The 23,709-nt window shown below is 43.1% G+C and overlaps 1 protein-coding gene across 1 annotated transcript in view; it reads left to right on the top strand.

Annotated features, from left to right (window-relative positions):
* Window positions 1-1,517: 1,517 nt before the first annotated feature.
* COL21A1 (collagen type XXI alpha 1 chain) overlaps window positions 1,518-23,709 on the top strand; it is a 194,489-nt gene continuing 172,297 nt past the window's right edge. Inside the window, exon 1 of the mRNA XM_073336269.1 lies at window positions 1,518-1,712. The gene's annotated coding sequence lies outside the window, so the exon portion shown is untranslated. The remainder of the gene's footprint in view (window positions 1,713-23,709) is intronic.

Below are 23,709 nucleotides of genomic sequence, written 5' to 3'. Positions count from 1 at the left end.
CTGGATTGGATCCCAGAATGTGACACTGTTATAAAGAGGATGGTAATCAATTGTTCTCCATGTCCACTGAAAGTAGGCCAAGCAATAATGGGCTGAATCTACAACAAGGGAGATTTAGGTTAGATATTAGGAAACCTTCTAACTATAGGGTTAGTTGAGCTCTGGAATAGGCTTCCAAGGGAGGTTGTGGAATCTTCATCATTGGAAGTTTTCAGAACAGGTTGGACAAACACCTGTCAGGAATTAGGTTTACTTTGGTCCTGCCTCAGTGCAAGGGGCTGGACATTAGGAGTTTGGGAGGTGCCCGCCAGTCCTTCATTTTTATGATTATATTAATGCTGGGAGATCTGCAATGCTAGTTATGTATGACTGGCTCCTAGCTTTCCTGAGCAGGTAGGGGGAGGTCTATGGGTGCTTCTGAAAATCCCACAGCCCCCCAACGATGCCTTAAGGGTGCCCACAGGGTCACCAGGGTACTTGGAGGAATCCTTTAACTTAATCCTTGGAGGAAGCCTTTAACTGCTCAGCTTTTGGGGCACACCTGCTTTTGAAACACTGGGCTAAATTCCCACTCCACCCTCCTTCATTCAACCCCCACCCCTCTTTCCCTTCCCACCTCCAGCTGCCCTTGCTGCGGGGAAACTGCCTCTCCCTGATGGGTGCAAGCTGGAGACAGGACAGGGTCGAGAGCACAGGGGCTCGCCAGACTCCCAGCTGGAGGTTCAGGCTCCGCTTGCTGGAAGGGGCGGCTGGAACTCCTGCCCCACGGTACTCAGACCAACCCCTCCAGCCCCGCACCTTGAGGGGATGTGGTACAGAATCAGAATCATAGAATCACAAGGTTGGAAGGGACCTCAGAAGGTCATCTAGTCCAACCCCCTGCTCAAAGCAGGACCAATCCCCAATTTTTGCCCTAGATCCTTAAATGGCCCCCTCAAGGATTGTGTGGGCCACGTGCCGGGCGTCCGCTGGTCTTCTAAGCAGAGCCCACCGCGGTCCCAGTTGCCTCTCCCCTCCTGGGGCCAAGTCCGTGCCCGGAGGGGGAGGGGCTTCTGGGGCCAGCTGGTGCCCTGGGAAGCGGCTCAGCCCGCGGCTGTTTGCGGGTTCTGGCTGCAGCCCCGGCGGTGTCCCTGGTGGTTCGGGCTGGGGCGAGGGGCCGGGCCAGCCTGGCGAGCTGCAGCTCCGCTAGGCGTCCGTGGGAGGTCTGCAGTAGCTGATGGCGGGTCCGTAGAGCCGCCTCAGACGCTGCATGATTTAGTACGCGGCACGCGCAGCCCCACGCGGCACCGCCGCTCAAAGCCCCAGGACGCATCCTCCTCCTCCAGCCCCCCAGAGAGGGGGCTCTCGCCTCTCGGGCACTGCGGGAAGGGGGCGGAGCATGGGGCATAAGAACCGCCCCCTTCCCTACCTCTAACCAATCTCCTCTTTGGGCTGGGGGTGCACGGGGCGGGGGAGGGGCGCCCTTATCGCCTATGCTCCGCCCCTCGCCCTGGGGCCGACTAAAACAGTCTGTGGGCTGGGCTGGAGAGGATGAGACCCGCAGGACAGGCTGCTGCTGCTGCATGAGACGGGCGGGGACGTGGGAGGCAGGCAGGCTCACGCTGAGAGCACTCTGGGTCAGGCTGCTCCATTGCTGCCCGTTGCCCCTCTTGGTAGGATCTGCCTGTCCGTGCTCAGCAAGCCCTGCCGTCTGCCTCTGCCGCGCAAACCAGGTACGCGCCCAGGCTGGCTCCAGCGGGCGAAAGCGATTTCGCAGGTAGTTCGCGAGGAGCTGCAGGCGCCGGGTCACAGCCCCTGGGTCTGCTTTCTGTTCGTGCAGTGCTCGCTACTCCTTCCAGGCAGGGGCGCAAGAGGCAGCGATCGCATGGGAAGGGAGCTGGCTGGGTACGGGCTCCGCGGGGGCCTCCGCTCTCAGACTGGGCGCACGTTGAGGTGTTGGGAGAGGTAGGAAGCTGTCTCTTGTCGCCGCCTCCGTAGCTCCCACACCACATGAGGACCAGCCCTGCTGTCCTGGTTCAGTCAGTACGGAGGGAAGCAATTCTGAAACCAGTGGGCGTTTTGCTTGAATGACTAAGGACTGCAGGGATTTGGGTTATAAACTGATGACATGAACTGGGGTGATACTTGAAGCACAGGGGAGCAGAGACCTCCCTGTATATCTTTTAGTTTCATTCTGAGGAGAGAGTAAGTGGGGGGGGGGGGAGCTTGTCTTTGAGTGGCAGGTGCAGATTTCAGGACTGGCCTAAAATCTGTGACTAGTTACAGACTTTTTTAAAACATGCAGCCAGTTTTCCTCTGCTGAAGAGCCTGCCTAGAGGGGTAGGGAGTGGAATAACCTTGGAAAAGTGCAAGTGTAAATCTTATATAATCTGTGCATTTACCAAAACAGAAATGGGACTGGAATGTGTTACTGATGGATTTCTCACTAGCCACAGTGTTTGCATGTGCACTGGGTTGTACAAGCATGACTTTCTGGCTCAGTTTATTTGAACAAGATGATACGATTGATATAGCATCATAACCTTTTAGTCTCCTAGTTCTTTTTTCTCCTGTTTATAGTTGAAAAACAAGCCACCCCTTTTGTGCAAATTTAAACCTGTTTGGTAGCTAGCTTCTTAGTACAGGAATACAGAAATTTCAATAATAAATAATCTAGTTACAGTATAATTAGCAATTCACATTCTCAAAGCACTTGCAATGTATTTATAGCACAGGTTATTTTAGTTTTATAATTCTGCAAATCACTTGGTAAGACAATTCCTCTCTAAGGGCCATCTCTAATGGTTATTATTATTTGTATGGTTATATATATTCAGTGTAAGAAAGGTTATCAAATTCTAGGTTTCAGTTACTTCATTTTTATGCCAGTTTCTGTGATGTGATTTCTCTTCTCTAAAATTATATATACAGTTACCAAAACTAGAACTATACCTATTGTAATGTGCTAGTACTGATACCAACCGTTCAAAGGAAATGTTTCTAAGGGCATGTCGACACTTACCATTTAAAGCAGAAAAAGTCCCCTTCTTGCGCAAAAAAATGTGGAAGCTTCTTCACTTGACAATGACTTTTTGTGGTGAAACTCAGAAGTTTCACTGCAAAAAGAAAACCACCTCCCTGAGAGGCATACAGCTCTTACCGGGGATGGCTTTTGTGGTGATGTGCAAGTGAAGACACGTTCTACGTAAACATAAGAATTACTGTATTGGATCAGATCAGTAGTTTGTTCAGTCCAGTAATGTATCTCAAACAGTGGCAAATAATGGATTCTTCAGAAGAAAGTGTAATAAAGCCTGCAATAAACAATTATAGAATAACATACAAATAAGGAAATTTTTTTCACCATGGCTGTAGGTAGAGAATAAGTCTTCTCTCTACAAACCAGTGATACATATATGTGATGCTTTAGAAGGGTTGGTTTCACAAAGCTGAAAACAGGTATGAGCCAAATCAGTTGGATAAAAGAAGTTAAACAGAAAAATGTGAATGATAATTGGGATTTGTTTAAGAACATTTTACTAGCCTCCAAAAAAGTTAAAATCCCTCAGTGGAGAAACAAGGGTGATTGAAAAAAACAGCTTGGTTACAGTGGAAGTGAAGGCATCTATACAAATAATTTTTATAATCTAGCTATAGATATAAACACATGGAAAAAACTCAATGTTGACAGTAATATAATATAAATGAGAAGCTAGGAATTGTAGAAAATTGCTAAGGGAAGCAAAACAACACAATGGGAAGAGTTAAGGACAGTAAGGAATTTTTAAAATATGTTAGGAACAAAAGGAATCCTAATAACAGTATTGGTCCATTACTAGATGGAAATGGTTGAATTGTCAATAATGCAGGAAAGATGGAAGTGTTCAATAAATATTTGTTCTATATTAGGGGGAAAAACAACCATTTCCATTCCAATAGTAACTTGGGAGGATGTTCAACAGTAGTTACTATTAAACATTTTAAAATTGACAGGTCTGGGTAACTTGCATCTAAGAGTTCTAAAAGAGCTGGACCATGAATATTGATTTCCTGTAACTCTAACTCTAGGAACATGGGCAAGTTTCAGAAGACTGGAAGAAAGATAATGTTATGCCAATATTTCAAAAGGGTAAACTGAACAACCTGGGTAAATATAGGTCTGCAAAAAATAATGGAATGGCTGATATGGGACTTGATTAATAAAGAATTAAAGGATGGTAATGTAATTAATGCCAATTAACATAGATATATGGAAAATAAATCCTGTCAAACTAACTTGATTTTTTTTATGAGATTACAAATTTGGTTAATAAGGTAGGACTAGATGATCACAGTGGCCCCTTGTGGCCTATTAGTCTATGAATCTTCACTGAGCTGACCACAGTGATGCCCAAGTGTTTTTCCTGAGCTGTTAATTTAGAACCCAGTTAATTTAGAGCCACTAAGGTATATGAGTAGTTCAAAATACTCCTTCTAAAGTTCGTTGCCTTGCATTTGGCCACATTGATTTTAATCTGCCATCATATTACCCATTCATCTAGTTTTAAGTTTTGCTGAAGCACCTCGTAGTTTTAAACTGAAAGATTAATTAATTTTATGGATTAAGGATGGCATTCCTTTTACTTGCATAAAGTTCCAGTGTTTGGCTCTATGAGGGTGGAGTGCAGAGAAGCTGGGGGATGAAATCCACCACCTAGCCCAGGGTCAGAGTTGCAGGGCAGCCTGATGTGCAGCCCAAACAGGGCTTAAGTGGTGTAGATGGACTTGTGTGGCCATCTGCACCACAGATGAATGTTTCTCTTTGAGTCAGATGTGGTTGTAAGTAGTCATTGCTACTCCGAAGTAAAACCTGGATGTGAAAAAGATCATTTAAGTCGATTACTGTGCTGAGACAGTAGCATGTTGATGTGTCAAAGTTTTTGGAATTTATTTGTAACCCTCGTCCATGACTTAGAGAATAAAATGAATCCTGGCTGACTTCTAAATGATACTGCATAGAACTGGACTGGTTATAGCACTGAGCAATATACTGTGCAGAGCAAAATTGCATTGGCAGGGGCATGGACAAAATGACCTAATAGATGGAAAAGACCTCTAATTTCTATGATACTGGAGTACTGTGAGATGTACAAAGGAAACTTTTCTTCCATTAATCTGTATAGGCATTGGCCAAAGTAATACTGATTGGTTTAGTTTTCCAGGGTTGTTGCAAGCAGATAGAAACCAGGGAGGTGAGGAGTGTTGATGATACTGAGTAGTGAAATGAATAGAAATAAAGTATTATAAAGCAAATAGATATCAACTTTCTAGTACTTTATGCAGTGTAAATCATTCCAATGAAGGATAAGATGATTCATCTCTTTTTCAATGTGTTATGCTGTAATGAAACAAGTTCTTAAATGGTAATGTAAAAAATTTAAAAACAACTCTAAGAAAAAAATTTTGGCATTGGAGTCGACTGGCATGAAAACATAAATCCACTATAATTTACAACTGACATAGAATGCAAGGAAACTTGTTTTGAAATTATATCTCTGGTTTCATGAAAAATAAAATTTTAACTCATATTAATGAGACTTATTTTAGAGAATTACTTTGAATTCATTATCCGTTCAAAGTAAACCCTTTTAAGCAAGCCTCACATTACTATCTAGAAAATTTATATTTCTGCATTACATCAGTATTTTGTTTGGTCAGAAAGTCCTTTATACTTGAGGTCCTGAGTATCCCTGAGATTATTATTTGGTTGTGGCAGTGCCTGGAAGTCAGAGTCCCATTGCACTAGACACTATAAACATAATAAAGGGATAGTCCTTGCTTCCCTTCCCATGTTTTAATTTGGCGTTTAATGTGTTGGAATGTCCCTAGATGTGTTTGTCTGAGGAGAGGACATTCTCATGAGAGGGCCTGGGACTTGAAATATAATACACGTTCCATGGGTGACCAAAACCTAAGTTTATCAATTTTCAGAACATAATACATGGGTTAATTGGAGGGGGAAAGTTGAATTGTTGGAGTGGGCAGAGTCCCAGATTTTGTGGGTGGATTTTGCTTGAGTGTTGATATTTGGTAAACTTGTAGTGTTTTGTATATGTTTTAAAGATTATTTACAATACCCAGATCACAGGCTAAGTACGTTTTATTAGTTGAAATAAATACATAAAATGTTTGGTTTGCATTTTCCAAACTATCTTTATATACTTCTTCTCTTCCTTTTGTATAACAAACCTTCAGAGTTGTGGTGATGATAAAACATGTTCTTTCTTGCTTGAACACAGTTATACCCTACATCAACAATAGCTTAACAAAATTGAACTCCAGCTTGAGAATAAGCCAACATTTTTTAAAGCATACCTTTATGTATTTTCCAAAATGTTTATAACAATCTGTACTTTTCTTCATGAAACAGAGTTAATGGTTTCCAAAAATTTAATCTCCAGTGTCCACGATTGTAGCATTTTTGCTCTGTATTTTTCAAATGTATATATGAAAGTGGGTTGACCGAGAAGATAAATACTGTTTCTGTGGCAATTACTTGCAAAACACAGAATTATCAGTTCGTTAGTGGACAGCTGATATGTCTTCATAACAACCAGACCAGAGTGCATAAGGTCTGTTCTTAGGTGGTGCTAAGCAACCACATTTCCTATTGACCTCAGTAGAAGTTGCAAAAGCTCAGCACCATAGGCGTAGTTAGACTTCTATATTTGGGGGGTGGCTCCAGTGAAGCCAATTGTGGGGGAAATTCCCCAGTGTGGGGGAAATTCTGTGCCTGTCCACAGGGGCGCCATTTCAGATTGGGCAGCGAGGTGCAACTTTAATTGTGATTCGAGGGGCTACTTAGGCAACTGAAAACTCTAGTGTTTTTGCATATAACAACTTAGAAATATCTGACAGGAGTATTGTATCTAATTTCTATATCAAGAAAGAAAATTAAATAAATAATAGCTCTAATACAAGACATGTCAGAACATCTTGTTCTTGTATTAACATCTTGTGGCAAGTCACTTGTGGGACACTGGTTAGGTTTAAAATTGTAATGTATATTCTTACTCAGATACTCTTGAATTCATCTTTCTTAAACATGGGAGACCAGATTGCACTCAATATTCCAGATGTGGTTGCATGAGTGCCTCACCTGATACATCCTAGGACTGCATTAGCCTTTTTCACAGCTGCATCCCATTGAAGGCTCACAGTCATCCTGTGATCAAACAATACACCCAGGTCTTTCTCCTCCATTTTCACTTGCAACTGATATGTCCCCAACTTATAGCAAAACTTCTTGTTAGTCCCTAAATGCATGACTTTGCACTTTGTACTATTAGATATCATCCAATTTCTATTACTCCAGTTTACAAGGTCATCCAGATAGTCTTCTCTGGTATTCCAGTACCCGGTATTGGCAATACCTCCCAACTTTGTGTCATCTGCTAATTTTATTAGCACACTCCATTTTTTCTGTGCCAAGGTCAGTAATAAAACTGTTAAATAACATTGGTCCCAAGACTGATCCCTGAGTAACTCCACTAGTAACCTCCCTGTAGCCTGATAGTTCACCTTTCAGTATGACCTGTTGTAGTCTTCCTTGAACCAGTTCCTTATCCACCTTTCAGTTCTCATATTAATCCCCATCTTCTCCAATTTAACTAATAATTTCTCATGTGGAACTGTGTCAAATGCCTTACTGAAATCTACTGCATTTCCTCTGTCTAAAAAAATCAGTTATCTTCTCAAAGAAAGCTATTAGTAACTTTGTTACCACCTCTTGAATACAACAATTGAAACAATTGTAGAAAAATCTACAATTCCTTTCTATAATTTAGGCTACTTACTTTTTGAAAAAAGAAAAGGAGTACTTGTGGCACCTTAGAGACTAACAAATTTATTTGAGCATAAGCTTTCGTGAGCTACAGCATCCGATGAAGTGAGCTATAGCTCATGAAAGCTTATGCTCAAATAAATTTGTTAGTCTCTAAGGTGCCACAAGTACTCCTTTTCTTTTTGCAGATATAGACTAACATGGCTGCTACTTTGAAACCTGTCATTACTTTTTGAAGTTCACTAAGCCTGGAACAGATCATTTAACTTTAGGAAACATTGGAACAGCCATTTCTTATCTTAATCACCTGTTAATCACTCTGTTTATAAACAAAATTCTGACTCCCTGCCTCAGGGGCACAAGCTGGAAGCAGCATGTCTCCTCTGCAGAACTCATTGCATTGCACACTCAGGCTGCCTGCCTGAGGCTTGCAATCTAGGGGGCAGTGCTCTCCCATGCCCCACCCCTGTCCCCCAACTCCTCCCTTCTATGCTCAGTACTTCCTATGATTAATTTCCAAGTTCCATACAGTCTGCAATTTCTGATGAAGCGAGATTATGAAAAATAGTAGGATTTGTTAAAATGTAAAATAGTCAGGACCAGCATTAAGTTTTGCATGTATAGCCCTCTGTCTAGTTGAACTGCACAGAAAAATTGCATACAGTTTTACCATACTAGGAAAGACGGCAGGGATCTTGACCACATGCTACCAGGATACCTCAGACAAGCCCTACAGGTGGCTAGTATAACAGTGACACATGCACTTTGGATAAGATGCAGCAAGTGTTTGCTTTGTTTTAAACCAACCAATTTTTTTAAAAAAAGTTTATATAAATGTTCAAATTACACAGCAAATCTAGCAGCTTCTCTCGTAATTTTCTTTCCACACAGTCCTTTTATGCCAAATTCCCGGGAACCTCCTGGATCATTTTCCTGTAGCCTCTGGCCTGAACTCTAAGTGGAGCTGTGTGGATAATGGCAGCCCTCTTACTAATTACAACCACAGCTCAGCATGTTCCATCTTACTTGCACTTGAGAGAAGAACTGAACAAATTTTCCCTTTTCCATCAGAAGTAGAGAAAACAGAGTTATAACTTCAGTAAAAATAGGGGAGAGACAGAAGAAAATATAATTTAAAATATAAGCACGTTGTAATATTTGAAATCAAAGAGTCAACATCTGTATGAAGAAAAGGAGTACTTGTGGCACCTTAGAGACTAACCAATTTATTTGAGCATAAGCTTTCGTGAGCTACAGCTCACTTCATCGGATGTCTGCATCCGATGAAGTGAGCTGTAGCTCACGAAAGCTTATGCTCAAATAAATTGGTTAGTCTCCTTTTCTTTTTGCGAATGCAGACTAACATGGCTGCTACTCTGAAACCTATCGTCTGTATGGTAACCCAAATAATAGGTGGGTAACCTGTACAACACCTGAATTAAACAAAGATAAAATAGAATTTAAGGGATGAAGGCTGGCAGAGTGGACAGAGCTCTGGGTTTGAACTTCAGAGAGATGGGTTTGTTTTCCAGCCCGGCTACCTACAGACTTTCAAATATTGCAAGAAAAAAGCACTTCATGGCAAATACCATTTGCAGATGACAGAATTTAAACCCAAGACAGGAAAAGTGAAATCCATCTGCTATAGATCAACCAGAACTCGCATTTGTTCAGGCAATGGCTACAGGAGATAGATTTGGGTCCAGAGTTAGGCTTCTGATTTTTAAAATTTTGGCGTTAATCGCACTGAGATTGCTTGCTGACAGAATGTGATCAGAAAAAAGTAGGCTTCATTATTACACAACTACAAAATTGGGAATAATGGCTGGGTACTACTGAAAAGTGTTTGCAGGTTAGAGTGTATCACAAATTGCACATGAGTCAACAATATGCAATAGCAAAAAAGGCTAGTATCATTCTGTGGTGTATTAATAGGAGCGTTGTACGAAGACATGGGAGGTAATTGTCCCAATCTGCACCAGGGCTGGATTAACTTTTTGTGGGCCCCCCGGGGAGTGATTGTAAAAGGGGCTGGGGGCAAAAGCACAGTGGGGCGGGAGCTAGGGTTGGTCCCTGGAGCAAGGGAGGGGCCAGGGGTAAACTGCAAGTGCAGCAGGGCTGGGGAGGGGGTAAACAGAATCCCCCCACCCCCTTGCCCACATAGAGCGGGTACATACCTGGTTCTAGCCCATTCTGTTGGTCTCTCTTTGCACTGAGCTGCCTCTCCTCCCGCAGCAGCAGGACAGGGTTCTCTTCCAGCCCTCTTGGGTGGGTGTTAAGAGTGGGAGGAGCGGAGGCTAATGTGGTTACTCTTATAACCGGACTTCTAGTTTCCAGTCAGCACTGCTAACTGGACACTCAGGTCCTGTTTTCTACTGGAGTTTCCAGTCTAAAAATGGATACCTGGCAACAGGGCTGCCAGAAAAGCCTGAGGGTGGGGGCAAGCAATCATTTTTAAAAGTGAGAGGGCTAAGCCTTAAGGGGAGGGCAGGGAAGCAGGGGGTGGGTGGGCTGGGGAGTGGAGAGGAGCTAGTGGGCAGGCCAAGTCTGCTGTACTGCCCAGGTAGGTTGGAGACTGTGCGGATCAGCTGACACAGTATCCCTAGCCCAGGTAACATGACGGCCTGTGGTGGATTTAGAGTTAGTGGGGCCCCCTGGCCCTGTGCTCAGCTTCATTTTTGGGGGCCCTCCTTGGGACCTAGCCAAGAAAAATAACAGTCTCTCTTATCTCCTCCCGCCCCCATTTTTCTTTCTTTTTTTCTTCATCCTCCTATAAGTAATAGCAAGTAAATGAAAATAAAGTGAGGTACTTTGATTGTTCTTGTAGTCTAACTTATTTTTCCACAGACCACTTAATGATCTTTCCAAATATTGCAAAAAAAATTGGGGTGTGGGGTCTGGCCAGGAGCTAGGGTGAGGGAGGGGGCTCAGGGTTGGGGCAGGAGGTTGGGGTGTGGAGCTCCTGTTTGGTGAGAGGGGTGCAGGTGGGAATGAGGGGGGGTGGGTGCAGGAGCTCCCGTTTGGTGCTCTGGATGGGGGTGGGGATGTGGGGGGAGGTGCAGAAGTCAGGGCATGGGGTGGGGGGGGCTGGGGATGTATGAGTCAGGGCAGGGGGCTGGGGAGGTGTGAGGGGGGTGCATGGGTCAGGGCAGGGGGCTGGGTGTGTGTGTGTGGGGGTCAGGGCAGGGAGCTGGGGAGGTGTGTGTGGGAGGTGCAGGGGTCATGGCTGGGGGTGTGAGGCGGTGCAGGGGTCAGGGTGGGCAGAGGGCTGGAGGTGTGGGTTGGGGTCATGGGGGTGCTTATGGCAGGGGGCTGGAGGGGGTATGCCCCAATTCCAGCCCCTTCCCCAAGGCCCTGCTCCCGCCTCTTCTGCTCCTCCCCGCCGGAGTGGTGAGTGCACTGAGGCTCTGCTCTTCCCTCTCCTCCTGCCGGCAAACAGCTGATTGGCGGCAGGGAGTGGGGAGGGGCGGAACGCAGCATGCTGGGGGAAGAGGTGGGGGAGGAGCTTGGCTGCTGGCAGAGCCTGCCCTGCTGCAGCAGAAGCCTGCAGCATCAAGATTCAGTCCCCACAGGGGAGAGAGGGGGTGGAGAAGGGGGGCCAGGCCCCCTTTGGTACTGCTCTGCACAGCACTGGTGAGGCATTAGCTGGAGTACTATGTCCAATTCTGGGCGCCACACTTGAGGAATGATGTGAAAAAATTGGAGGGAGTCTGGGGGAAAGCAACAAAAATGACAAAATGTTTAGAAACCCTGAGGTACAAGGAAAGGATTAAAAAAGGGTATGTCAGTCTTGAGAAAAGAAGACTTAGAGGGGACCTGGTAACAGTATTCAAATAAGTTAAATGCTGTTATAAAGAGGATGGTGATCAGTTGTTCTCCATGTTCACTAAAGATAGGACAAGAAGTAAGGACAAGGGCTTAATTTTAAGCAAAGGAGATTTTAGGTTAGATATTAAAAAAATCTTTCTAACCACAAAGGCATTTAAGCACTGGATAGGGAGGCTGTGGCATCCCCATCATTGGGGGTATTAAAGACAGGTTGGACAGATACCTGTCAGGGATGGTCTAGGTTTACATGGCTTTGCCTCCGTGCAGAGGGCTGGACTTGATGACTTCTTCAGGTCCCTGCCAGCCCTACATTTCTATGATTCTTTGATTCAGAAAAAGAAAGGCATGTACTTCTGCACAAAGTGAAACAGGAGCCACTAATATATCACCTAATCTTTTTTTTTTTTTTAAAAAAAAAAAGTCTTGAGGAACTAAGATACTTGAAAACAGAACTGGAAGAGAGAAAGCGAGATATGCCAGAAGATTCATTTGGAATTTGTATGAAAGAAGAATGGACAAAAAGTCATACTGGAAGTCAAAGCGAAGAAGGTTGAAGATGCTGATACATAGCAAATCAAGAGACCAAGTAGTTGAAGAATAAAAAGAGTGCTTAAAAAGACTCAATAAGATACAGGAAACATTTGATGGATTTCCAGAAGAAAAAATAAAAGGTATGTATGTAGAGACTGCGAGTGAAGTGCTCAACCTAACTGAAAGGGAGTTCCCCTTGACTTTCAATATGAGTTGGGCACCTAACTCATATTTGTGTCTTTTGAGAACAACTAAGGACCCAGTGGCAAAAATTAGACACAGAAAAAATTAAAACAGCTGTTGGGGAAGTGCTGGCTGTGGGTTGACAGTACAACAGAGAATAGACAGAACCAGGAAGAAGAATACATCCTGGTTCAGGGTCACTTAAAGACACCAGGGGAAACAAACCCAGCTCTGTTCTTCATGGAATAAAGTTGCTCAAACCACCAGAAATCATAAAACTCCAATAGTAAAATGCCTCCAAATCACAGCAATCCACTAATAACTAGGGCCCTAACAATTTCACAGCAATGAAAAATGTGTCAGGACCATGAAATAAGCCCTGCTCTGTGAAATCTACTGTCACCGAAATCTTGTTGGGGCTGGGGCACTTGGGCTCAAGGCTTCTACCCCCACTCCCAGTGGCTCCTGCCCGTGCTCGGGGCGTCCACGGTGGGGAGTGTGGGAGGGGGGTCAGGGATGGGGCAGAGGGTTGGGATGCGGCGGTCGGGGGGTGGTGAGGGCTCCGGCTGGGGATGTGGGCTCTGGGGTGGGGCCAGGCATGAGGGGTTTGAGGTGCAGGCTGCCCCGGGGCTACAGCGGGGAGAGAGGACTCCTCCTAGCTCTCTCTCCCTGCCACAGCACCTGGGCTGTGGGGGAGAGGTGCCTCTCCCCGCTGCGGCAGCTCCGGGGCTGGGGCTGCAGGATAGGCACCTCTCCCGCAGCTGTGGCAGGTCTGGGGCTGGGTTGGGGCCTGGTGAGGGGTGCCTCTCCCCCTGGCTGTGGCAGGTCTGGGGTTGGGCTGGGTTAGGTTTGGGGAAGGGGTGCCTCTCCCTGCCACAGCAGGTCCAGTGCTGGGGGAGAGGCATTTCTCCTCACTGGAGCCCTGAGTGCCTGCGCAGTGCTTAAGAGGCTGCTGCAGAGCCATGTGGCTGCACAGCTTAGAGGGAATTTAGCTTACAACACCACAACACCTTGACATTTCAGATGTAAGCATCTGAAATAGTGAAATTGATCAATTAAAAAACCCTCTGGCAGTGACATTGACCAAAATGGTCCCTGAATTTGGTAGGGCCCTACTAATAACCTATGAAAAACAGATTCCTGTATAATAATTTAAGATGAGTGGATAAGGAGCCTCTTGCTTTTGACTATTGCAAGGAAAAAACATTTGAAGAAATTTTGCAAATATACTTTTATAAGAACCAAACAGTAGAGTTTTATGTTTTATTCCATGGTGAGTTTGTAAAGAATAGACAGAGGAATGTAACTGTGTTTCTCTTTGCTGCCTGTGACTTTATTGTGAATCCACTTACTGTGAAGAGGGGACCCTATGGTTATGGAGTACTCATGACTCACCTTCTGAAATAAAGGTTAGTGACATCTTCTGGGAGAGTGGGAAGCTAAAACCCAGATTTCCTTAAGGAGGTCAAAACAGGGGGAAGGGACAGCTGCACCTAATTTTCAGAATCACAGGGCTGTGTTCTAGGAAGACTGCTTTTACTAGGAAAACACCTCCTCTCCATTTCCTGAGAAATTACTGCAAGTATATACACATCTTTTGTTTGCATGTTTTTATATTTTGACCTTGGCTGAATAGGCAGCCCAGAGGAATTGGGGGCCTCTGTTTACTTTAGGTTGGTCTCTAAATATACCTTTCTTCAAAAGAGCGGTTTTCCTCTATAGCTAAGTAAAAGCTTCTATTTGTGAGGAGGACTTTTGGAACTGGGGCCAATACTGTTAGAGAGAGCTGCAGGCTACTGGTGCGGCTAATTAAATAGCAAACTGTACCTGTGTGCGCGAATGGATTTATCTTTGATGAAACAGTATAGTGATGAGTTGTCCTTGTTTCATTTCGGTGTACCTGGCTGTAGCTGGAAAAAAGGTGCCATTCTGCTCTGTAGCCATCCTGGGAGCTGCCCAATAGATACTCCTGGGGGAATTCTGCATCAAAAAATTAAAAATTCTGAGCACAATATTTTAAAATTGGTCAAAATAATGCAATATAATCCAGCTAATTTCAATTATTTTGGTAATTTATTTAAACTACAATACAATGGATGGAGAATAGAGTGGGGAAATCCTCAAATTGGAGGAAATCCTCAAACCCCCTTTGTCTAATAGTAATGTAGCTAGTATTGGCCCTTTACTTCTAATTATTAATCAACAAATATGTGCCGCCTTATGCTCAGTGTTACATCATAGGCAACTGAAGAGCATGGAAGGCAACTGAAGAGTAAGGGCTGGGGACTCAAACTCAGAATTTATACTGGCTACTGACCATCTCCAAATAGGTCAGTAGCAAACAGTTCATGGAACATATTTTGATAGGAAATTTTTTCAGTCCAAAAATTTAGATCAGTTCTAATCACTAAAGCACCATAAGCATTTATAAGGCCACACTATCCTTTACAGTAAGGCTCCTTTACACCGCTCTGGCAGTGTAAAGGAGCCTTAAAAGTTTTACACTTGTTTTATACTTCTGGGGGAATTCACTAAGAACAATGGGAACAATTCACTAAGTAGACAGGCTGCTACATTCTCCTCTGCCAGAAGGAACAGAGCCTGTCCTATGCCTACCTCTTCAGAAATACACCAAAGCCCTGCCCCTCCATGCTGAGCGTACTGCAAGAGCGAGTGAGAGGGACAGAGTCTCTCTCTCTTCCCTCTGAGTGCCCAAGCTGACCAGTCTGCACTGCCAGGAAGTTGGCGCATGATTGCTCTTGCTGTTTCCCTTTGCTTCCGCATCAAAAGTCATTTTTCTGCAGGTAAGCAAAGAAATCTGTGGGGGCCATGAATTCTGCGGATACACAGAATTCCCTCAGGAGTAAATAGAGCTGGATGACGTATAATTCTGTTACAAAATCCCAGTGCTATGCATACAACAGGAGTCTGGGTACCCCTCAAAATATCAACCATTCACAGTTCTGGACTTATTTTGCAGTGTGTCTAGATGGGCAGATAAATCTTTGAAAATAGACTTTTTTTGCTCCCACAGAACTGTAGGCACATACAAGTTGCACTGTACATAGATGTAAGCTTCTTTTGAAAAGTTGGAACTCTCCCCATCAGCTTACAAATATTCTCATCCTGAAACTGTGCCCAGAAAATAAAAAGGGTTGGAAACTATGGAGTGGAGTTTGTAGGGAAATAGCATCATGCCACACTAAGTAACAATGAAATACCATTCAAATATTAGTGCTGAAAAGAAAATTGACCTTTTAAGAAAATGTATAGATATTTTAAGTCACTGATCTTAAATAAGAACTTAACGTAAGAATGGCCATACTGGTCAGACCAATGGTCCATCTAGCCCAGTATCCTGTCTTCCAACAGTGGTCAATGCCAGCTGCTTCAAAGGGAATGGACAGAACAGGGCAATCATCAAGTGATCTATCCCTTGTTGTCCAGATCCAGCATCTGGCAGTCAAAGGCTTAGGGACACCTAGAGCATGGGGTTGCATCCCTGATCATCTTGGCTAATACCATTGATGGACCTATCTTCCATTAATTTATCTAATTCTTTTTTGCATCTGTCATAATTATAAAGGGAAGGGTAACCACATTTCTGTATACAGTGCTATATAATCCCTCCTGGCCAGAATCAAAACCCTTTCACTTGGGTTAAGAAGCTAAGGTAACCTAGCTAGCACCTGATCCAAAATGACCATTGAGAGGACAAGATACTTTCAAATCTGGAGTGAGTGAGTGTGTGTGTGGGGGACGACGACAAAGGGTTAGTCTGTCTGTGTGATGCTTTTGCCGGGAACAGATCAGGAATACAGATTTACAACTCCTGTTAAGTTAGTAAGTAATCTAGCTGGAAATGCATTAGATTTCCTTTTTTTTAATGGCTGGTAAAATAGCTGTGCTGAATGGAATGTGTATTCCTGTTTTTGTGTCTTTTTGTAACTTAAGGTTTTGCATAGAGGGATTCTCTATGTTTTGAATCTGATTACCCTGTAAGATATTTACCATCCTGATTTTACAGAGGTGATTCTTTTACCTTTTCTTTAATTAAAATTCTTCTTTTAAGAACCTGTGATTTTTCATTGTTCTTAAGATCCAAGGATTTGGGTCTGTGTTCACCTGTACAATTTGGTGAGGATTCTTATCAAGCCTTCCCCAGGAAAGGGGGTGTAGGGCTTGGGGGGGATATTTTGAGGGAAGACGTCTCCAAGTGGGCTCTTTCCCTGTTCTTTGTTTAAAACACTTGTTGGTGGCAGCATAGGGTTCAAGGACAATGCAAAGTTTGTACCTTGGGGAAGTTTTTAACCTATGCTGGTAAGAATAAGCTTCGGGGGTCTTTCATGCAAGTCCCCACATCTGTACCCTAGAGTTCAGAGTGGGGAAGGAACCTTGATGGCATCCAATTATAGTTTTGGCCTTCACAACATCCCCTGGCAATGAGTTCCACAGGTTGACTGTGTGCTGTGTGGAAAAAATACTTCCCTTTGTTTTAAACCTGCTGCCTATTAATTTCATTGCATGACCGCTGGTTCTTGTTTTATGTGAAGGGATAAATAACACTTCCTTGTTCACTTTCTCCACGCCAGTCATGATTTTATAGACCTCTATCATATCCCCCCTCAGTCCTTTCTTGCCTAAGATGAATAGTCTCGGTCTTTTTACTCTCTCCTTGTACAGAAGCTGATCCAGACCCTTAATTGTTTTTGTTGCTCTTCTCTGTACCTTGTCCAATTCTAATACAGCATTTTTGAGATGGGAAGAACTGCATGCAGTATTTAAGGTGTGGGTGTACCATGAATTAATGTAGTGTTTTTATTATCTATCCATTTCCTAATGGTTCTTAACATTCTGTTAGCTTTTTTGACTGCTGGTGCAGATTGAGTGGATATTTTCAGAGAACTATCCACAATAACTCCAAGATCTCTTTCTTGAATGGTAATAGCTAATTTAGATCCCATCATTTTCTATATATAGTTGGGATTATGTTTTCCAATGTGCATTACTTTGCATTTATCAATATTGAATTTCATCTGCCATTTTGTTGCCCAGTCACCCAGTTTAGTGGAAATCCCTTTGTAACTCCTCGCAGTCTGCTTTGGACTTAACTATCTTGAGTAGTTTTGTATCATCTGCAAATTTTGCCACTTCACTGTTTACCCTTTTTTCAAGATCATTATGAATAGGTTGAATAGCACTGGACACAGTACAGATACCTGTGGGACACCAGTATTTACCTCTCTCCGTTCTGAAAAATGACCATTTATTCCTACCCTTTGTCTCCTGTCTTTTAACCATGATTCATGAGAGGACATTCCCTCTCATCTTATGACTGCTTAGTTTGCTTAAGCACCTGTGATGAGAGACCTTGTGAAAAGCTTTCTGAAGGTTCAAGTATGCTATATCCATTGGATCACCCTTGTCCACATGTTTGACTCCCTCAAAGAATTCTAATAGATTGGTGAGACATGATCTCTCTTTAGAAAAGCTGTGTTGACTCTTCCCCAACAAATCATGTTCATCTATGTGTCTGATAATTTTGTTTTTTTTACTATAGTTTCAACTAATTTGCCTGGGAACTTGCCTGAAGTTAGGCTTACTGAGCTGTAATTGCCACCCTTGGAACCTTTTTAAAAAATTGTCATCACGTTAGCTATTCTCCAGTCATCTGGTACACAGGCTTATATAAGTGATAGGTTACACCGCAGTTAGTAGTTCTGCAACTTCATATTTGTGTTCCGTCAGAACTCTTTAGCACCTCAGTCATCACGTGGCTCCACTGATTGTTTGGCAGGCTTCTAATGTACTTAAAAAAAAATTGCTATTAGTTTTTGTGTCTTTTGGTAGTTGATCTTCAGAATTTTTTTTGGCCTGTTTAAATGTGCTTTTACACTTGACTTGCTAGAGTTTAGCTAGTCCTTTCTATTTTCCTCAGTAGAATTTGACTTCCAATTTTTAAAGGATGGCTTTTTGCCTGTAGCCACTTAGAATCATAGAATATCAGGGTTGGAAGGGACCCCAGAAGGTCATCTAGTCCAACCCCCTGCTCAAAGCAGGACCAATTCCCAGTTAAATCATCCCAGCCAGGGCTTTGTCAAGCCTGACCTTAAAAACCTCTAAGGAAGGAGATTCTACCACCTCCCTAGGTAACGCATTCCAGTGTTTCACCACCCTCTTAGTGAAAAAGTTTTTCCTAATATCCAATCTAAACCTCCCCCACTGCAACGTGAGACCATTACTCCTCGTTCTGTCATCTGCTACCATTGAGAACAGTCTAGAGCCATCCTCTTTGGAACCCCCTTTCAGGTAGTTGAAAGCAGCTATCAAATCCCCCCTCATTCTTCTCTTCTGCAGGCTAAACAAGCCCAGCTCCCTCAGCCTCTCCTCATAACTCACGTGTTCCAGTCCCCTAATCATTTTTGTTGCCCTTCGCTGGACTCTCTCCAATTTATCCACATCCTTCTTGAAGTGTGGGGCCCAAAACTGGACACAGTACTCCAGATGAGGCCTCACCAATGTCGAATAGAGGGGAACGATCACATCCCTCGATCTGCTCACTATGCCCCTTCTTATACATCCCAAAATGCCATTGGCCTTCTTGGCAACAAGGGCACACTGCTGACTCATATCCAGCTTCTCATCCACTGTCACCCCTAGGTCCTTTTCCGCAGAACTGCTGCCTAGCCATTCGGTCCCTAGTCTGTAGCTGTGCATTGGGTTCTTCCGTCCTAAGTGCAGGACCCTGCACTTATCCTTATTGAACCTCATCAGATTTCTTTTGGCCCAATCCTCCAATTTGTCTAGGTCCTTCTGTATCCTACCCCTCCCCTCCAGCGTATCTACCACTCCTCCCAGTTTAGTATCATCCGCAAATTTGCTGAGAGTGCAATCCACACCATCCTCCAGATCATTTATGAAGATATTGAACAAAACCGGCCCCAGGACCGACCCTTGGGGTACTCCACTTGATACCGGCTGCCAACTAGACATGGAGCCATTGATCACTACCCGTTGAGCCCGACAATCTAGCCAGCTTTCTACCCACCTTGTAGTGCATTCATCCAGCCCATACTTCCTTAACTTGCTGACAAGAATACTGTGGGAGACCGTGTCAAAAGCTTTGCTAAAGTCAAGAAACAATACATCCACTGCTTTCCCTTCATCCACAGAACCAGTAATCTCATCATAAAAGGCGATTAGATTAGTCAGGCATGACCTTCCCTTGGTGAATCCATGCTGGCTGTTCCTGATCACTTTCCTCTCATGCAAGTGCTTCAGGATTGATTCTTTGAGGACCTGCTCCATGATTTTTCCAGGGACTGAAGTGAGGCTGACTGGCCTGTAGTTCCCAGGATCCTCCTTCTTCCCTTTTTTAAAGATTGGCACTACATTAGCCTTTTTCCAGTCATCCGGGACTTCCCCGGTTCGCCACGAGTTTTCAAAGATAATGGCCAATGGCTCTGCAATCACAGCCGCCAATTCCTTCAGCACTCTCGGATGCAACTCGTCCGGCCCCATGGACTTGTGCATGTCCAGCTTTTCTAAATAGTCCCTAACCACCTCTATCTCCACAGAGGGCTGGCCATCTCTTCCCCATACTGTGCTGCCCAGTGCAGTAGTCTGGGAGCTGACCTTGTTCGTGAAGACAGAGGCAAAAAAAGCATTGAGTACATTAGCTTTTTCCACATCCTCTGTCACTAGGTTGCCTCCCTCATTCAGTAAGGGGCCCACACATTCCTTGGCTTTCTTCTTGTTGCCAACATACCTGAAGAAACCCTTTTACTCTGTTTAGCCATGGTAGCACTTTTTTTGGTTCTCTAACTATTCTCTTTAATTTGGGATATATATTTATTTTGAGCCTCTATTATGGTGTTTTAAAAAAGTTTCCATGCTGCTTGCAGGCATTTCACTCTTGAGTGTTACTTTTCATTTCCATTTAGTGAACTTCCTCATTTTTGTGTAGTTCCCCTTTCTGAAGTTAAATGCTATGGTGGTAGGCTTCTTTGTTTTTCTCCCCTCCGCCCCTGGATGTTAAATTTAATTATATTGTGATTACTGATACTGGGCAGTTCAGCTGTATCACCTCTTGGACCAAGTGCATTTCAGCTGCGGGGTGTCTGGTGCCCGCCACAGTCTTCTGGGAATAGGAATGTGCTATTCCCACAGAAAGGTTGGGGACTACTGCCTTATGGGTTCCAGGAGTAGCCGCTCCAAGAAGCGGTCAATGATGGTGTCTAGAAACTTTATTTTTGCATCCCGTCCTCAGGTGACATTTATGGGGATAATGGTGAAATCCCCCATTATTACTAAGTTTTCTATTTTTGTAGCCTCTCTAATCTCCCTGAGCATTTCACAGTCACCATCACTACCCTGGTCAGGTGGTTGGTATTATGTTTCTACTGGTATACACTTATTATTCAGGCATGGAATTTCTGTCCACAGACATTGTATGATACAGTTTGATTCATTTAAGATGTTAACTATGTTTGACTTTATGCTTTCTTTCACATATAGGTCCACTCCCCCACCTGCATGACCTATTCTGTCATTCCTATATATTTTGTACTCTGGTATTACCATGTCCCATTGATTGTCATCATTTCACCAAGAGTCCGTGATGCCTGTTATATCAATATCCTCATTTAATACCAGGCAGCTCAAGTTCACCTGTCTTAGCATTTAGACTTCTAGCATTTTTGTACAAGCACTTATAAAATTTGTCCTGTAATTGAATGGGACTCTTTCATTTGACTATTTCTCTTCAGTTTCTACCTGTACTTTATCAGTTTCTATCCTCTCCTCTTTAAGATAGAGAATCCTGTTTAATAGATCCTCCCCTTGGGATATCTCTGTCCAAACCACATGCTCTTCCGCACCTGTCTGTTTCCCCCCAGCCCTTGGTTTAAAAACTTCTCTACAACCTATTTAATTTTACATGCAAGCAATCTGGTTACATTTTGGTTTAATTGGAGCCCATCGTTCTTTTATAGGCTCCTGCTTTCAAAAAAGGTTCTGCAGTTTCTAATAAAGTTGAAACCCTCTGCTCTACACCATCTCATCTACGCATCGAGACCCTCGGTTCTGCCTGGCCCTGCATGTGGAGCTGGAAGCATTTAAGAGAAAGCTACCATGGAGGTCCTGAAGTTTAATGTCTCACTTACCAGCCTAAATTTGGCCTCCAGGACTTCTCTCCTACCTTTCCTATGTCACTGATTCTTCCTTTTACGATGACCACTAGCTCTTTCCCAGCATGGTGCATAAGTCAGTCTAGATGTCTCGAGAGATCCACAACCTTCACACCTGGCAGGCAAATTCACCGTGTGCGTTCTCCCTGTCATCACAAACCCAGCTATCTGTATTTCTAATGATCAAATCCTCCATTCTGAAACCTATCTTGAAGCATCTCTTCTGATTTTTAAAATTCATGGTAAGGTGGGGGAGATAACTCTTCTACTCTGGAAATGAATAAACCTGGAAATAGATAATTCAGTTGTGTATATATTTATTGCTGTTTGAAAACCTCCTTAATTATCCTTGAAGATAGTGCCAGTCACTTCAACAATGAAATATTCATATGTCTTTTGTGATATAGATGTAATGCTCTTTTTTCCTAAGGAAGATTGATATGTTTTAAGTACTATTTATTTGTAATTTTTCTTTGTGTGTTGTGAAAGAATTTGCAATTTTTATGTAGGCATATTCGACATTTGTTTGGTCTTAGCTAATATTAAAGGATTTTATAGCAAAACAATGTGAATTATTAGAAATATTTCTTTACTGAATAAGAAAATCATAAGTCATTGGGTGTTGAGTATTGGTGGCTGCATTACAAGTAGGGTATTTAAAATAGCAACTGTTCTTCTATTAGACAGTAAATAGGCAACTCTTCTTAAAACATATCTGTTTTGTTGGCAGATTGATTTTGCTTTTTATTTCCGTCATAGCTAAGCAGGTTAGCTTCAGATACATTTAGTCTGCTCAGAGGGTCATGATTCTGTACCTCTAATGCTGTAATACCCTGAGAGCTGATGACCTGACTTTTTTTTTTTAACACATGTTTAAGGTAACTTTTGTTTAGCTTCAAAGAGTACTGTCTAAACGTTAATTTTAATGTGTGTTTGCCTTACTATAAAGATTGAAAATATAAAAAAATCCCTTTGGTTTAATTGCTAAATGTCTAAATTCCATCCTGCCCAAATGAGTTAATTGTGACTCACACTGTGTTGTAAACCATACAAAGAATAGTACATATGGTATGACTAGAGAAGAGGATAACACGTTAATATATGGCTAAAAATGACAAACAACTTCAATCAAGTGAGGTTCAATTTCCTGTGGCACTACGAAGGAATAGTGGAGTGCACAGCAGGCCATATACTATGTTCTGGATTTAGGTATTACACATCAGAGGACGAGTTAATTCTTTGGCACTATACAAAACAATTTTGAATTGATTCATGAAATTTATACAAGTAACTAGTTCTTTGTGTAGAATGGCTAGAGCATGTTGAGAATTTGAGTTACTATCTAAATCCTAAGAGCGATAGAATTGTAGTGATCTGTCAATTCAAAATGTCTTTCAGGGCAGCCCCTGGGGATTTTTGAGTTCAGTGAAGAACAGTGGTTCTCAAACTATTTATCACTGTGGCCACATATGCAGCTCTCTGTGTTATGTGGGCTGCATCCACATAATATATATATGTATATATACTGCATGTATGGCCCTGAAGATGTCACATGGGCCGCAGCAGCTGTGTGCTGATTGGGCTGCAAGCAGCCCAGGGGCCGCAAGTTGAGAACCACTGGTGTATAGTCTCTGGCCCTGTCAGAGTTAAAACAGCCAAAAAGATGGAACATTTTTCTGTGACTTTGTTTTATTCCCTTCATTCAGTGTCTAAGTCCACAGGATGAGCTTCCTTGTGTGTAGCATTTCCCAGGTGTTCCTTCATGGCCCACCTGATTTTGATAGTTCTTCTGGATGGGTGGCGGTGAGGGGAAGGGATGTGAATGTGATGATTCCCATGCCTGAATTCACAAATTCAGAGCAAACGTTTTCAAAGTTATAAAGCAAAACTTACATATTTTCTTATAGCATGGCATACAGATACTACAAGTGAGATTAATGCATGCAGCTACTTACAAGGATTTCATACAGTCTAAACACTAAATACATTCTTATAAGACTAAAACCTCTTTTGAGCAAAACTAACATACAGATGAACCAGTCTGGTCTCCAGCTATAAATTTGTTGATTCTCAGCTTATGCCTGCAGCCTGGCCAAGAGCTGTGTTGTAGTAGCCAGGCAAGGTACTAACAAACTTCAACAGGACTTTATTTTTTAAAGTGGAAGCCTCTTTTCCAAG

Source organism: Lepidochelys kempii, chromosome 3 (assembly GCF_965140265.1).
Source record: "Lepidochelys kempii isolate rLepKem1 chromosome 3, rLepKem1.hap2, whole genome shotgun sequence".
NCBI lineage: Eukaryota > Metazoa > Chordata > Testudines > Cheloniidae > Lepidochelys > Lepidochelys kempii.
The sequence above is the reverse complement of the archived record's forward strand: the minus strand, read 5'-3'. Positions and strand labels throughout refer to the sequence as shown.